The 14963-nt window shown below is 51.7% G+C and overlaps 1 long non-coding RNA gene across 1 annotated transcript; it reads right to left on the bottom strand.

Annotated features, from left to right (window-relative positions):
* Positions 1–3729: 3729 nt before the first annotated feature.
* On the bottom strand, positions 3730–4979 carry LOC116862548. The gene is made up of 4 exons (XR_004381649.1): positions 4946–4979; positions 4650–4821; positions 4225–4518; positions 3730–3785 (listed from the first exon to the last, which is right to left on the bottom strand). It is a non-coding gene; the product is annotated as an uncharacterized LOC116862548 (long non-coding RNA).
* Positions 4980–14963: the final 9984 nt, after the last annotated feature.

Here is a 14963-nt window from a genome sequence, read left to right as displayed (position 1 = left end):
ATCATGGGAACAGCCCGCAGGGAAACTTCCCGAAGAAGTTGTTTCAGGGATGGAGTGGGACGCGTGTGGACACCCGCCTCCAGCCACGCCTCTGGCCAAATCCTGCCCGACCAGCATGATCCAGATTTGTCACCAGCTCCCTCCTGAAGCCACTCAGAGCGTAGAATCCAGGTATAAGAACCGCGAAAGATTTCAAGCATTGCCAGTCAAGGGTTTCTCAAAGTGTATGTTAGGAGAGCCAGTCAGATGTACAGAGGAGTTCCTCGGTCAGGTGACTCTGGGAAACGCAGTGCAGTAGGGTACCATGGTGATCCCAATTCTTTGCCCCTCCGGGAATCCATGCCCTTTGCCAGGAAGCTCTGTAGTGTCCTCCCACTGCAGGCGGGGACACCTGTCCAGCCCTGGGCCTGTTGGCCAGTATCATGCTAGCAGGCCTGAGGGAAGGAGGCTTACAGCGAGCTGCCATGTTGAGGCCTAGTTCTCTTCAGCCATCACGAGAACGTGTTCAGGTAGCACGCGGGACGAGGAGATACAGGCGGGACAGAGCAGACCGGCCGGGGCCATCCCACACAGGACCAGCTTAGGTGGCCCTCCAGCCAGCCACCCCCAGACACGGGAGTGTGCCCAGCCAATCCCCAGCTGATTCTAGACCCGTGAGCCATAAATATGGAATGTGGTACGGCGTTGAGCTTTCGTAGTGTTGTCGAAGCAAAAGACAACTGATACAACATTGCATACTGGAACTCTCCAGAGACAAGTCACAAGGCACTTTAGTACAGTAAAGGCCCTGGGACGTTCTATATAGTGGAGAAACCTGTTGAATTTTGCTGAATCCAACACTCCCAAATTCATTTGCTCATGGAATGCCTTGTCCAAAGAAACACCTTAAGGAAGCAACGTTCTGAGAGATATACAGCAGGAAACACGAATGAAGGCCTGCCCCTCATTTTATACATGAGGGAACCAGACCCAGAAAGGGGGCTGTCCTGGATTCTGGTCACAATTTCTTCTCTCCGGGAAGATGCCACTTGCTTTAGGCAACAGTGGCCTCTCCCTCTACTGAATTGAGGTCTGAACCACACATGTGAGTATTTGCTGTATGTTCTTTTCTGAATCAATGAAGTTTTATTGAGGACCTACTATGTGCAAAAAAAACATAGGACTGTGTTTTCTTGGTGAAAGCCAAGCCTAGCACCAGGATCACCAAGAAAAGACACAGTCCTTATCTTTAAGCAGTACCTGGTCTAGTGGAGGTGGAAGGCTCAGAAAGAGATGCTGATGACCCGATGGGAGAAAAGCCGTGAAGGGAAGTGTTGGGTGGTATTGGGTATGAGGGATAGGGAGGTGACATACATATCAGGGAAATCTTCCTGGAGGAGGTGACATGTGAACTGAGTCTTGAGGAATGAGTAGGAGTTACCTACATAAGGAAGATGACCTCAGGGGGACAGGGTGGGGTAAAGGCGTGGGCAAGGGCCTAGAGGCAGCAGGAGTGCAAGCGTGTCTGAGCGGAGCTGTGCTGGTCAGGGGTCAGTGCCGAGACTAAAATCCACTCCAGGTAGTTTAACAGAAAGGGATTCCTGGGGTGCCTGGGTGGCTCAGTGGGTTAAAGCCTCTGCCTTCGGCTCGGGTCATGATCCCAGGGTCCTGGGATCGAGCCGCATTGGGCTCTCTGCTCAGCAGGGATCCTGCTTCCCTTCCTCTCTCTGCCTGCCTGTCTACGTGTAATCTGTCTGTCAAATAAATAAATAAAATCTTTAAAAAATATATACATATATATATACAGAAAGGGATTCCTTATAGGGTGTTAAGAGGCTTACAGGGTTATTTGGAGGCCTGAAGAGACCCACACAATGACGAGCTTCCAGAAGAGTCCCCGAAAGCCACCAGGACCAGCTTGAGAACCATGTGGCCTCAGCCATGATCCACATAAGCAAAAGGTGTGCTTCTCTCCCTCTTTAACTGAGATCCGAAGTCAAATTTTACACAAGAGCATCCAATCGGCTAACCCTCATCGTAAGGGAGTCTGCGCGATGTACTGTGTCGCTTTATAACGCAGGGCGAAGTGGATGCCCAAAGTCAATCCGCGTGTCTTTCCCAAAATGCACTTAAGGAAAACAAATTCAGCACATAGTTAGAGCTGATATTCCCAGAAATATTCTTAGCTCTTATGGCTTCTTTTTTTCTGTCTCCCTCATGGCCCCTCGCCCCACTACAGAGCACGCCATAGGCGCTCATTAAAGACCTCCAAAAAGCCAGCCTCCTCACTGCTTGATCTCTGGGGAGGGCAGGTCTCAAGATGGATAAAGGCAACCTTTTTTTTTTTTTTTTTAGTCTTGCCTGGAATAAATTGCTACTTTCTTGAACACATAGAAGGATGTATTATTATGAAGGTGTTCTGTATTATTACTGAGAACAATTATTCAGAAGCCAGAAGCCTAGAGCTGACGAGGTTATATTCTCTGAGGAGAAATTCCAGAAACCATTACTCATTAACTTTTTTGCCCGTGAAAATAACCTTTTCCTTTCCCTGCGTGGCTTTCTACCCAAGGAAGGACTCAGCCCTCCATGTTGGCACCACACTGGTGAATCAATGACCGGGAAGGCTGTGGTCTCCACTCTGATGCCAAAGCCAGCAGGCGGTCACCGGATGGGGCCTCGCTGTGGTGCTCCACGGAGGAGGACTCACAAAATGGCACGGGGGCTTGGGAACACCTCGCCCGTGTAATTCCACCGAACTCCCACGATCACCCCTAGGAGTGAATCCCCCATCTGCCCAGGCTTTTCTGGCGGCCACAGGTCAGGTGGCATGTGCTCTCCTCACTGTCCAACCAAACCCCTCGCGCTCTGCCCTGATACCGGGAAGACGGGGCCTCTGGAATCAGACATCTGTCCAAACCCCATAGGAAGTACGGCGGGCCTAATTAATTAATGTCTGTGGAACACCTGTACAGCCTCAAATGAGAGGTGCGAGGCGACCACAAGCCCAATTAATTAGCACCATTGACGGAGGCTTCCGGCCCCCCTCCTCTTCCATTCCAGCCGCCTTGCCCTGTCTCAGGGCAAAGCCAGGCCGGCAGTGGTGACGGGGCCACTGAGAGGCCAGAAGAGGATCCTGGTCCAGCCCTTGGCTCCCCACACCACAGGGCCACCAACCCTTGGCATCCCTGGACGTTTTCTGGACACGACCTTTTTCCTCAGAGACAATGGCTGTCTTCCTCAGAGCCTCTGAGCTTCTTCCTCAGATTAAATTCCTTTTCCCTCAGAGGGGAGTACAAGCACCAAGCCAGGCCACTGACCTCAAACTCCCGCCCCTGCTCGAAGGGGCCTGGGTCTCCTGAAAACGTCCGCAGAGGAGGGCAGCGCTTCCGCTCCCTGCGGATAAACGCCAAGTCCTGACACCTACTGAGTTCTCTGCTCCCGACCTTCTCTTTCTCTCCTCCACTCTCTGCTGTCACGGCTCAAGGGGAGGGCAGGAAGGGAAAGGAGAAAGTGGACATGGGGTTGGGGGGAGGACTGTTTTATTAAAGCAAAGCGCGTATGCAATCATCCATCAATGGAGCGTGGGAAATCAAACGGGGGCCTATTTCACATCGGATTCCTTGTACCTCTTATTATGTAAGAGATCGCTGCGTGTCTAATTGTCCAGCTCCCAGCACAGACTTCAGCCAGTCCAGCTCCCTGTGCATAAGTTCAAGGCTGCCGCAATGTTCCTTGGCCCACGGGTCACCAGAGTTCAGTAGGCCTGGCGGCTAGCACAGCTGGAACCTGGGGCATCAGGGAAGCTGGAGAGGGTCACGCAAGGCGAGAGCGGCAAGGTCAGGGTCTGTGCGGCCCGGGTGTGCATGGCACTGACGTCGCCACCCCTCCCCAAAGCCAGTCTGAGGCCTCCTGGCCCGGAAGAGGGGGTACCGTTTAGCTCATAAGAAAACTGTAAGGCTCCGGGAGCGGGGGCCGAGCTGAGGAGGTGTTGGGTTGTACGTGAGCCCTCCTCAGGGCGACACATCCACGCACAGGGACCCCTGGTACCCCTTCTCTTTTGGCCACAAGCCTCTCTTCTCCTCCGGTTCCCCACCCCCAGCCCCGCATCCACCTCCTGTTTTCCCCTCCGCCACCAGCTGTTTTCCTGTCACCGGGGAGGATGAGGACAAGCCTGGAGCCGCGCACAGTGGCCCAGGCAGGCACTCCTGCCCCTCTGGGTGACAAGAGGGTTGTTTTCCTTACCTCTCCTGACCTCAGAGAGCAGGGGCCTCCGGCCACATGGCTCGGGCAGGGGAAGGGCCTGGGCCTGCTGGCCTTGCAGGCTGGGGAGAGAGACACGCTCAGAAATACCGAGAAAGGAACTGTCAGCCTTCATTATTAATCCCCAGTGTTAATATTTAATGTCAGAAAACTGCAACTCCCTTCTCTGCACGGGTCACGCCAGCCAGAACTCTTCCATCTCCGTCCCTCACAGCCGCACGCCAAGACCAGCAGAGCAGTCCAGGTTGAGTTCAAACGCGAGGTGCGAAGTGAATTCTAAAAAAAGAAAAGTAAAACGAAATAAGACTAAAACTATTTCACGGCTCTTGAAATCAACCCTGCTCTTTAATCGTCTCTAGAACTACGCGTTGGAGCGCCAGAAAGTTTCGAAACGGGGCCAGGCTTACGCGTAACCTTTACGCTAGAGAAGGGTTTTGATCTGCGGAGGGTTTTCGTGCTGTTGACGTCGCAGACAGATTTCTTAATGGACATCCCGAGATGAATTCAGGGATGGAGCGCTGGGCTGGCTCCGTTCAGCAGAACATGAGACTCTTGATCTCAGGGTCGTGAGTTCAAGCCCTACATTGAGCACAGAGTTTACTTTAAAAGAAACTACCAAAAAAAAAAAAAAAAAAAAAAGGATGAATTCAAGGAATTGAAAAAACAGAAATGTCTGCCACCGAGGCAACCGATTAACTCTTACCAACCAAAGCCAGCTTGTTTCTGGGGCGCCTGGCCGGCTCCGTGGGTTAAGCGGCTGACTCTTCATCTCAGCTCAGGTTTCAGTCTCAGGGTTGTGAGTTCAAGCCCCACGCTGGGCTCCACGCTGGGCATGGTGCCACTTTGAAAAAAAAAAAAAAAAAAAAAGCTTGTTTCTCAACCCGGGGCACACTGTGGGTATCTGGGGAAGGACAGTCTTTTATTGCACAGGGCTGTCCCACATGCTATCCCTGCCCACTCACCCTGTATGGGCCCCTGATGTCGTGATCCTCAAAAACACCGTTTCCAAACCCCCCTAGGTGGTAGGTAGTGCAGCTCCGGGTTGGGAGCCCCTGATCCAGGTGCACGGGGCTATCAACGTGAGATTTTCAGTGGGCAATGAAGGCAACGGGGTCTGGGCCTTGCCTCTACAAGGTGATCTGCAGGGTATCTTGCTCTGGTGCCCACCCCACCGAGACACCAAGCCCACCAGCCCGACCCCAGGGCAGTGGCCTCTGCCCTTCTTGGCCCAGAGTGGGCTGCCACTTCCATCAGCGGGCGGGGAGTGGCTGCGGTATGCAAAGCTTTCATCTCTAGAACTTCAAAGAACAGCCTCGCAAAAAAGCCCAGGGCACAAATTTCCAGGATCCAGGAAACCAGATGAGTCACCTGTGCCTTCCTCAGCTGGAACCACATCTACCAGGCCCACACCTCACCTTGCCACCAACAACTAGCAGGCTTTCTTAAAGGTCCTGTTACTGGAGCCAGGTTCCTGACTTGGTCAGGAAAATCATTTCGAAGGATAGAAAGAGAAAATGAGGGGCGCCTGGGCGGCTCAGTGGATTAGAGCCTCTGCCTTCGGCTCAGGTCATGATCTCAGGGTCCTGGGATCGAGCCCCACATCGGACTCTCTGCTCAGCAGGGAGCCTGCTTCCCCCTCTCTCTGCCTGCTTCTCTGCCTACTTGTGATCTGTCTGTCAAATAAATAAATAAAATCTTTAAAAAAAAAAAAAGGGAAGATGACTGAATTTCAAGGGACTCTTCTCCCTACTTTGTTGTCTATAGGATTTTATAGAGAAATGATTTATATCCAGTAAAATGCAGACATCTCAAGTGTGCAGCTTGACAAATTGTTACAAATGTACACACTCAGGACGCCTAGGTGGCTCAGTCGGTTAAGTGTCTGCCTTCAGCTGAGGTCATGATCCCGGAGTCCTGGGATCGAGCCCAGAGTTGCGCTTCCTGCTCAATGAGAAGTCTGCTTCTCCCTCTGCCTGCTCCCCACTTATGCTCTCTAGCTCTCCCTCTCTCTCAAATAAATAAATAAAATACTTTTTTAAATGTACACAGCCACATTCCTTATGGTGTCTTAAGGTACATAAAGATGAAAATTTTTAAAAGATTTTATTTATTTATTTGACAGACAGAGATCACAAGTAGGCAGAGAGGCAGGCGGGTGGGGTAGGGGAGCAGGCTCCCCCATGAGCAGAAAGCCCGATACAGGGCTCAATCCCAGGACCCTGAGATCATGACCTGAGCAGAAGGCAGAGGCTTTAACCCACTGAGCCACTCAGGCGCCCCATAAAAATGAAATTTTAATTAAAACACACACACACACACACACACACACGCACACGCACACAAGCTGGGATAGATGACACCAGATGTCGGCAAGGAGGTAGAGCTGTGTCTGATCGGAGTGGAAACTGGTACAACCACTTTGGAAAATGTGTTTTTTTAACAAAGTTGAACAGAAACCTACCAGATGACCTAAGCATTCCTCTCCCGGATGCCTCCCTGGGAAAGATGGAAATACAGGCACACAAACGTTCATGGCAGATTCATCCGTAAGAACCAAAAACTGGAAACAACCCAAATATCCACAAACGGATGAGTGGTTAAACAAATTGTGGTATATCTGCACAGTGGGGTACAACTCATCAGTAAAGGGAACAAATACGCAAGACGAATAAATCTGAAAATAATCACGCCGAGTAAAAGAAGCCAGAGAGTGCATACTGCGTGTTTCCATTTATATTAAATTCTAGAAAATGCAAGCTAGTCTACAGTGACAGGAAGCAGATCAGCTGTTGCCTGGGGATGGGGAATAGGGAGAGGCAGGCGAGAGGGATCATAGGGGGGCATAGAGAAACCGTGGGGGGCAGTGGATATATTCATGATCTTGATTACAGTGATGGTTTCATGGGTGGATGCATATGTCAAAACCGATCAGATTGTATCATTTAAATACATGCAATTTATCGGATGTCAATTAGACCTCAAAAAAGCTGTGTTTTTTTTAAATGTGTGTTTCACTGTACAAAAATTATACTTCCTTATTTTAACACTGGAATTCTCTACCACTCTCCTCTCGGAACACAATCACATACAAGTAGAGGCCATGAGGTTCCACATATCCTCTCATCTTTGGGATCAGGCAGGAAAAATCCTACTTCATGCTCAAGGCTGTATGGCTTAAGCGTGGCTCTTCCTTGTACCTGGGGCTGAAGGGCACGTCATAACCACACGATCTTCCTGGGGTTAGCCAAGTACAAGGCATGCGTTTCTACCTTTTCCTCTCTCTGCTGCCTCTGGTCCTCCTCCTTCTCGGGTGACTATTCACGGCTGGGGCACGGCAGGAACTCTACACCAGCAACCAAAATACTACACCGTGACAACTTCATCTCTTAATTACAGTAAACATTTACATAATGCGCGGGCCCAGCCAGTGCAGAAAGATTCGTTAATGCAGAAACATGCCCTTTAACCATCCCGTTTTATTACACAAACCCCCCGGGGACCTGAGCAGCCCACGATTTGCAAAAGATGATGCAGAAATTGGCTGAGATATTAAGCCCCTTTCCAGGTGCAATTAAAAGTGAGACGGAGAACCGCCTGCTCGCCCAGATAGATATTTTCTTCCTTCTGAATTCACACTGTAAGGATTCCGGGGACCTAGCTGCTGTCGGAATGCTAGCATTTGCCGGAGCCAGGGCTTTGCTTTTATTCTCTTCTTCCCCTTCGCCGTTTCTGAATTGACAACCCGGCAGGTGTTGCTGGGAGGTCTAATATTTCCGCAGCCGTCCAAGCACAGGGGTTTATTCCAACATTATGAACATTCTGCTTGCTTCGAGCCTTTGATTCTTTCGAACAGACCCTCTCTGGAGAGACTAACTTTAATCACATTTCCTAGAGCCAAACCCAGCTGGCCTGGGGAGGGACAGCCCAGGCCAGGCTGAGAGCCGGTGAGGAGGCACGGGGTAGCAGGGCGGGCTCCCTGCTAGCAAGAGGATTTAGGCCAGTGCACAAGGAAGGGGGTGGGGCAAGCTTTGGGGAAAAGTCAAACTTGAGCTTCCTCCCAGCTCCCCCCACCTCCTCTCCATCCCCAGCCTCTTCTTGGCTGTGTGAACTTGGGAAAGTGACTCTGGTTCTCTCTGTAAAGCAAGGACAATGGTCCCTCCTTTGCCAGGATGTGGCAGGCTTCAGGGAGGGGACTCTGTACAGAGTCTCCAGCCTGGGCTGGCAGGTCAGGGCCAGGCTTGGTGGCGGCTCAGAGGTCCCGTTATTATTTTCCTACCACCGGTAGTATGATCGCCACACTTCTCAAACCTTAGGCAGACGAAGGGATCCCTCGTGCCCCGTCTAGCGATGAAATGATACTCGAGTGCTCTTAAGCCGTTTCTCCCTTAGTGACTGAATAGAGGAGTTGTACATCAAATCAACCCATGAAAGCCACCTCCAGGGTTCCCACCCAGACTGGCAAGAAGGCACCTGGGCTGAGGCTGAGATTGGAAGTGGCAGCTCTGAGCAGAGTGCCACCCAGGAATGTACACAGCTACTGGGCATGAGAGCAGCCAGCTGGGAGAGCATGGGGTAGACAGGCTGAGAACCGGGCTAGCCAGGAACCTAGAAGGAAGTTCAGAGTCCAGGAAGAGTGAGACCCAAGGTCATCAAATTCATGTTGAATTTATTCATTGAGTCGTCATTACCACCCTACAAGACTAATAGTGTAAGGATCCCCATTTCACAGATGACTCAGCCGAGGCTCAGATAGGTTCATTAACTCACCCAAGTTCACAACGTCAATACGCGGCTGAATTGGAATTTGAATCCAGGGAGTGGGGCTGCATGGCCCACACGTCCCCGAGCAGGTAATACCTGGGGTGGGGCATCGCAGGAGGCACAGACTTGGTGGGTCTCGAGCCAGGACTTGAAGGATCAGATCAGACAGGGCAGGTAGGGAGAGAGGGGAGAGAGGCCAAAGGGCTTTGCAGGTGGAGGGCAAGAACACAAACCAAGACTTAAGGCAGAAATGAAGGCCACATGGCTAGCTGGGAAGGATGGGAAGAAAAGAGTTCATGTCATTCAGTGGGGGATGGAAAAAGAGGGTGTCGGGGATAATTTTGACTACAAATTACGGAAAATACCTCCACTCAACCTGGCTTTGGTCCATGGCTTTAAAACTGTTTAACCACAGCCCACAGTGAGAAATACCCTTTCCATTCTGGCTCTGTGCGTGCTCGGCCGTACCACCAGACAAAAGTTTCACAAAGCACTAGGGGTCGTGATGTGTCCTGATATCTTCGATTCTCCTCTTCCTTCATCTAACTCATTGTTTTGTTTTGTTTCTATTGTTGGTCGTGATGCACCCGTTGATTTCATGGCCCTCTGATGGGTTCTGATCTACAGCTGGGAAAATGCTGGCTTGAACACCAAGAGAACTGATGATACCACGTGAGGGACACTCATCACCTCAGCAACATCCACAAGGACCTGAGTGCCCCCATCTGCCCACTCAGCTGGCCTCATGTCAGCCTCACACTCAGGCTGGTTTCTCTGGAGGTCATAAGGTGCTTCTAGCCATTCTAGACAACGCATTGTGGCAGACACAAGTCCAGAGGCAAAAACAGGCAAGCAAGGGGCATGCGGGTGGCTCAGTGGGTTAAGCAACTGACTCATGATTTCAGCTGGGGTCATGATCTCAGGGTTTTGGGATGAGTTCCGAGTTAGACTCCACACTCAGCAGGGAGTCTGTTTGTCTCCCTCACCCTCTGCCCCTCCTTGTGCTCTCTTGCGCTCTCTCTCTCTCCCTCTCTCTCTCTCTAAAGTAAATAAATGAATTTTTAAAAAGGAAAAAAAAAACAGGCAGGCAAGACTCTGAGCACCTTCCTTAAGAATAAGTCAATATCAGGTCAATATTTTTCAGAAGCCCCTAGTAGGTCCCGCCCCCATCATGTCTCATTGGTTAGGACCAAGCCACAGGTCTGTTCCTGACCCAGTCCCTAGCCAGATAAATAGATGGGCCACCCAGCAGGGTGACAGGCATCAGAGAGTGAGCCACCATGCCTTCCACAAGCCCACAAGAGCAGGCCTTCGTTAATGGATGCCAGCCAAGAACCATCAAATGGATCGCATGGGGTTTGCAGCAGAGGTGACGGGGTTCCATGTGGCAAAGGACAAGGACCCAGAATGGCCACCCAGTGAGAATGCTGGGCTGTGGGGGTGGGGCACATGCTGTGAAGGGCTGCAAAGCAGGAGTTGGCAGTGACTCACTTCCCCCAGGGGCACCCCTACCAGTCCGCGGAGGCTGCCTGGAGGGCTAAGGACAGTACACGTGTTGAGGGGAGCACCAGGGCACCCGTCCCAGCCCTGCCTCTGGGGAAGACGTGCGGGGGACACCAGCTTGAGTGTGGGTCTGGGGGCGTCTGAAGGGAGAAAGCCCGGGGAGCCAGGCCGGGAAAAGGGGCGGCAAGAAGCAAATTGAGTTTGAAGTGCAGCCAATCGGCAAGAAGAAATGTGGAAGATGTAGGACTCTAAAAGGAGGATCCCAGGGCCAGAAGTTCATGTGTGTTTCAGTTGTCTATTGCCAAGCAACCAACCACCCCCACACTTGGCGGCTTAAAATAAATAACAATCACTTTACTTGCTCACAATTTTACAATTTGAGCATCAGCTGAGCTGGAAGGCCCATTTCCTAAAGAGCCAGCAAGTCGATGCAGGCTGCCGTCTGCCAGCTCGGAAATTCATTCTCCCAGGTCTGGAGGCCACGAGCCCCAAATCCAGGTGTTGGCAGGGTTGGTTCCTTCTGGAAGCCCCAGAGGAAGAGTCTGTTCCAGGCCTCTCTCCTGGCTTCTGGGGCTTGGTGTTCCCCATCTTCCACTCTGCCACCCTGATCTCTGCCTCTGCTGTGACAAGCCATAGCTGTGTGCCTGTGTCCGTGTTGTTCCCCCTTCTTGAAAGGACACCTGCCATTGGATTGAAGAGCCACCGACTCCGGGAAGACTTCACCTTAACTTGATGACATTAGCCACCGGCTCCCGGCCCCCTGCCCCCTGGGAGGAGAATGACAAGGAATCTGCAGCTATTTTGAACCCACCAGGATCTGCAAGCTGCTAACAGGAAGGGAAATGAGGGCAGAGGAGGGAAAGGCGGTTGTTCCTGCGGGCCACTGGGTGGGACGGAGTCCCCCTGGGGACCTCTGGCAGACAGTGTAGAACACGCCCCTGAACTTGCCCCCAGCCAGCAATAAGGCGGCTGTGCTATTTGTCCGCTGATTCCTTCCTTCCCAGCTTTGTCGTGCTCTATGCTGCCCCAGGCAACCCCCCACCCGCCCCACCCCAACCCCCACCCCGGGCAGGCAGGAAGAGTGTGCTGCCAGAAAAATCCCGGGCAGAGAGTCATAGGTGTTTGCAGTGAGCAGCCTCCAAGAGCACGGACGCTGGGGCTACGGGCAGGTGGGCGGGGCCGCGAAAGAGTCTGCGGCCAAGGGCAGGTCAAGGCAAGCCCGCAGAAGGAGCAGAGCCGCCCTGCCTGCGCAACCGCAACCTGATGGGTTAAGCCGCTGGGAAAAGGCTGAGGGGCACAGGGGTCGACCTCCCTGAACCCCAGGGGCTGCTCCTGACAATTTGAATCAGACCAAGAGGAGCCAGTGAGGGCATATCATGGAGTCCTCTTGGGTGAGCCGCTGGAGGCCAGGCTGAGGACAGATCTGCCACCAGGCCAGAGAGGGGCTGGACTGTGTGGCCTCCGCCAGATCAGGGGCAAGCTCCAGGCTGAGCCATGGGGGAGCAGCTTATGGGCCGGGGACGCGGGGGCGGGGCGACAGTGGGGAGAGGACCCTACCATAGCCATGCCTCATTCGGCATTTCCCAGCCGAAACAGCAGCTCTGCTGCCCCAGGCCTCGCGGGGGATGCGCGGGGGCGCCCACTGGGAGGGTAGAGGGGATGGGAAAGCAGGACGAGTGGTTTCCCTCTCTGCTTTTCACCTTCCCTACCAGGCGCTCGTGGCCTGCGAAGCCGCCTACAGAAAGCACAGCTATGAGTTTCTCATGAATGATTTTAAATGATTCCTGCTCTGTCCGTGGGGGGAAATCATGTATTGGAAATCCAGCAAAAGCGAAGCCAACTGAGGACTGCTCCGGAGGGCTGCTGAAGAGCAGACTGCGTGGCCACTGGCGTTCAAACAGCAAGGGGTCCTGGGAGAGAAACAGGTTCCCAGGGCCAAGGCCTGCTCGAGCCCGAGGCGGTACCCTGAGAAAATCAGGCCACTGTGTGCCCGCTCCGCCCATCGCTCATTCGGTTTGTTCGTTATGCAACGAATAATCACTAAGCCCTTGCAATATGTCACTTTCTGTTCTAAGGCCCTGGAAAACTGTTGTGAACAAAACATATATTTTTTTTAAATCCCTGTAGTCATGGAGCTTACATTCTTGCAGGGGAGAAAGGTAGAAAACAAATAAATAAGAAAAATATGCAGCGTGTTTTATGGTGGGAAGTGGGAAGGAGAAAAACAGGGAAGGAAAGGGAATAGAGAACATTGATATGGGGTCAGGGATGCTGGTGGTGGAGAGTTGACAATTCAGCAAAGGCCTCCAGGAGGTGTGAGAGCGAGGCGGACAATGGAGAAAGAGCAGGCCAGGGGACAGCCAGTGCAAAGGTCCTGAGGTGGGAGTGGTCCAGTGTATTCCAGGAACTGCAAAGAGGCTAGTGTGGCTGAAATGGAGGAGAGCGGTAGGTAACAGGCCATGAGCTCAGAGAAGTCAGGGCAGGGAAGGCACCAGATCAGACAGGGCCTTCCTGCCACCGTCAGATTTCACTCAGGTGACATAGGAAGGCTCTGGAGGATTCTAAGCCAAAAGGGCCAGAAGCTAACTCAGTTTTTAGGGGACTGCTCTGGCTACTATTTTCAGAGCAAACGGTGCAGGGATGAGGGTGGAAGTAGGGGTACAAGGTGAAGACCAGTGGTCCTCCATATCCGGATACTGAGAACCACAAACGTACCAGTAAATATTTTAGTAGGAAGTATTTTCACCTTCAGCAGCAGCATTTGGCAAAACCCCCTTTTACGTTATAGCCACTTCAAAGATGAAGAAACAAAGAAGTTAAGTAACTTATTCAAAATGCCTAGTCAGTAAGCTCTTTGATCAGGAAAATTTCTGGCATAGATTTCCCCATGAGCCCTAGCCATATTAAAACCAAATTTATTGGGGTGCCTGAGTGGCTCAGTCAGTAAAACGTCTGCCTTCAGCTCAAATCATGATCCCGGGGTGCCGGGATCGAGCCCTGCATTGGGCTCCCTCCTCAGCAGGGAGTCTGCTTCTCCCTCTCCTTCTGCCTCTCCCCGTGCTTGTGCTCTTTCTCTCTTGCACGGCGCACACACGCTCTCTCTCAGATAAATAATATCTCAAAAAAAAAAAAAATATCTAACACTCTATCTCCTGCTCCCTCCTACCTCCGGGTAAAACCAAAAAAGCAGACAAAAAGCCCTGTTGTGTCTGCTAGTGTTTGGTTGATGCTTGATTCCCTCTGGGACTTCTTATGCTTCTGGTCTTTTCCTTGGAAGGAAAAGTGGCCTGAGTCCGGACTTGAGGAGTCAGATGGCCTGGCTCAGCCGAATCCAGGGCTCTGACACCCAGCCATGGGCAGGGTGGTTTCCAGAAGCACAAATCTGGGTTTACCTCCTCCTGCCGTAACTTCTTTTCCCCTCCGTGACCCAGAGAGTGGCCAGACCTTGGCGTCTCCAGCCTTTGGGTTTTGGTGGGCAGGGTCACGGCTGAAGTTGCTGGGCACCCAGGAGCCAACCCCTCCCAGGCTTTTGTTTTCACCAGCAGCCAAAGCTGCAAAAGGATTATATGGGATCAGCCATTCCCAGAGCCTGTTTTGGATACCGCTGGAGGTACACAGACCCATATTTTTTAATAATTATGGTTATGTATTTTGATGTGCTGGGAAAAAAAGAAATCGCACAATCAACCCATGACTTCATGAATATTATTGCTCAGGAGGAGGCTAAAGTATTTTGGCTGGTTTGTTTTTTTTTTTAAGATGTTTAAATTAAAAATGCAATGTTACTAATAACATAAGAAGTACAGAATACAGCCAACTTTCATGGAAGGGCTACAGAATAAGGTTGCGGTAGGTTGTCTTGGGTGGGGGAGGAGAATAAAGGGATGGGCTTCCCCTCCCTGCTCCAGCAATCTAAAAGGGTTTTAAAAATATATATCCTTTTAATATAATGGAAGAACAGGCACACAGCAGAACGTTACAACATACAGACCATCAGAGAGGTTAAAATAAAAACCTCACACTCTCACCTCCCTGATATCACCGCCATTAACACCTAAGTGCACATCCGTCTTGGCTGCCTACAGCTGGGTAGCAAATGACCAAAACTTTGGCAGTTTAAAATCCCATCCATTTACTACCTGTCACCTCTGCAGATCAGAAGTCCAGATGGACTTGGTTCTCTGCTCTGAGCCTCAAAAGACCAAAGTCAAGGTGTCAGCTAGGCTAGGTTTTTACTTGTAGGGTCTGGGGAAGAATCCACTCTCAAACTCGTCCAGGTTATTACCAGAAGTCAGGTCCTTGTGGCTGCAGGACTGAGGTCTTCCCAAGTTCCTTTCCGGCTGTCCTCTGGGTCTTGCACATCTTCAAGCCAGAAACAGCCCATCTAAACCCTTCTCCTGGGGCACCTGAGTGGCTCAGTGGGTTGGGCCTCTGCCTTCAGCTCAGGTCATGATCCC

Source organism: Lontra canadensis, unplaced genomic scaffold (genome assembly GCF_010015895.1).
Source record: "Lontra canadensis isolate GAN:19392208 unplaced genomic scaffold, GSC_riverotter_1.0 scaffold257, whole genome shotgun sequence".
Lineage (NCBI taxonomy): Eukaryota > Metazoa > Chordata > Mammalia > Carnivora > Mustelidae > Lontra > Lontra canadensis.
Note: the sequence above shows the minus strand (reverse complement) of the source record. Positions and strands in the feature narration are given on the sequence as shown.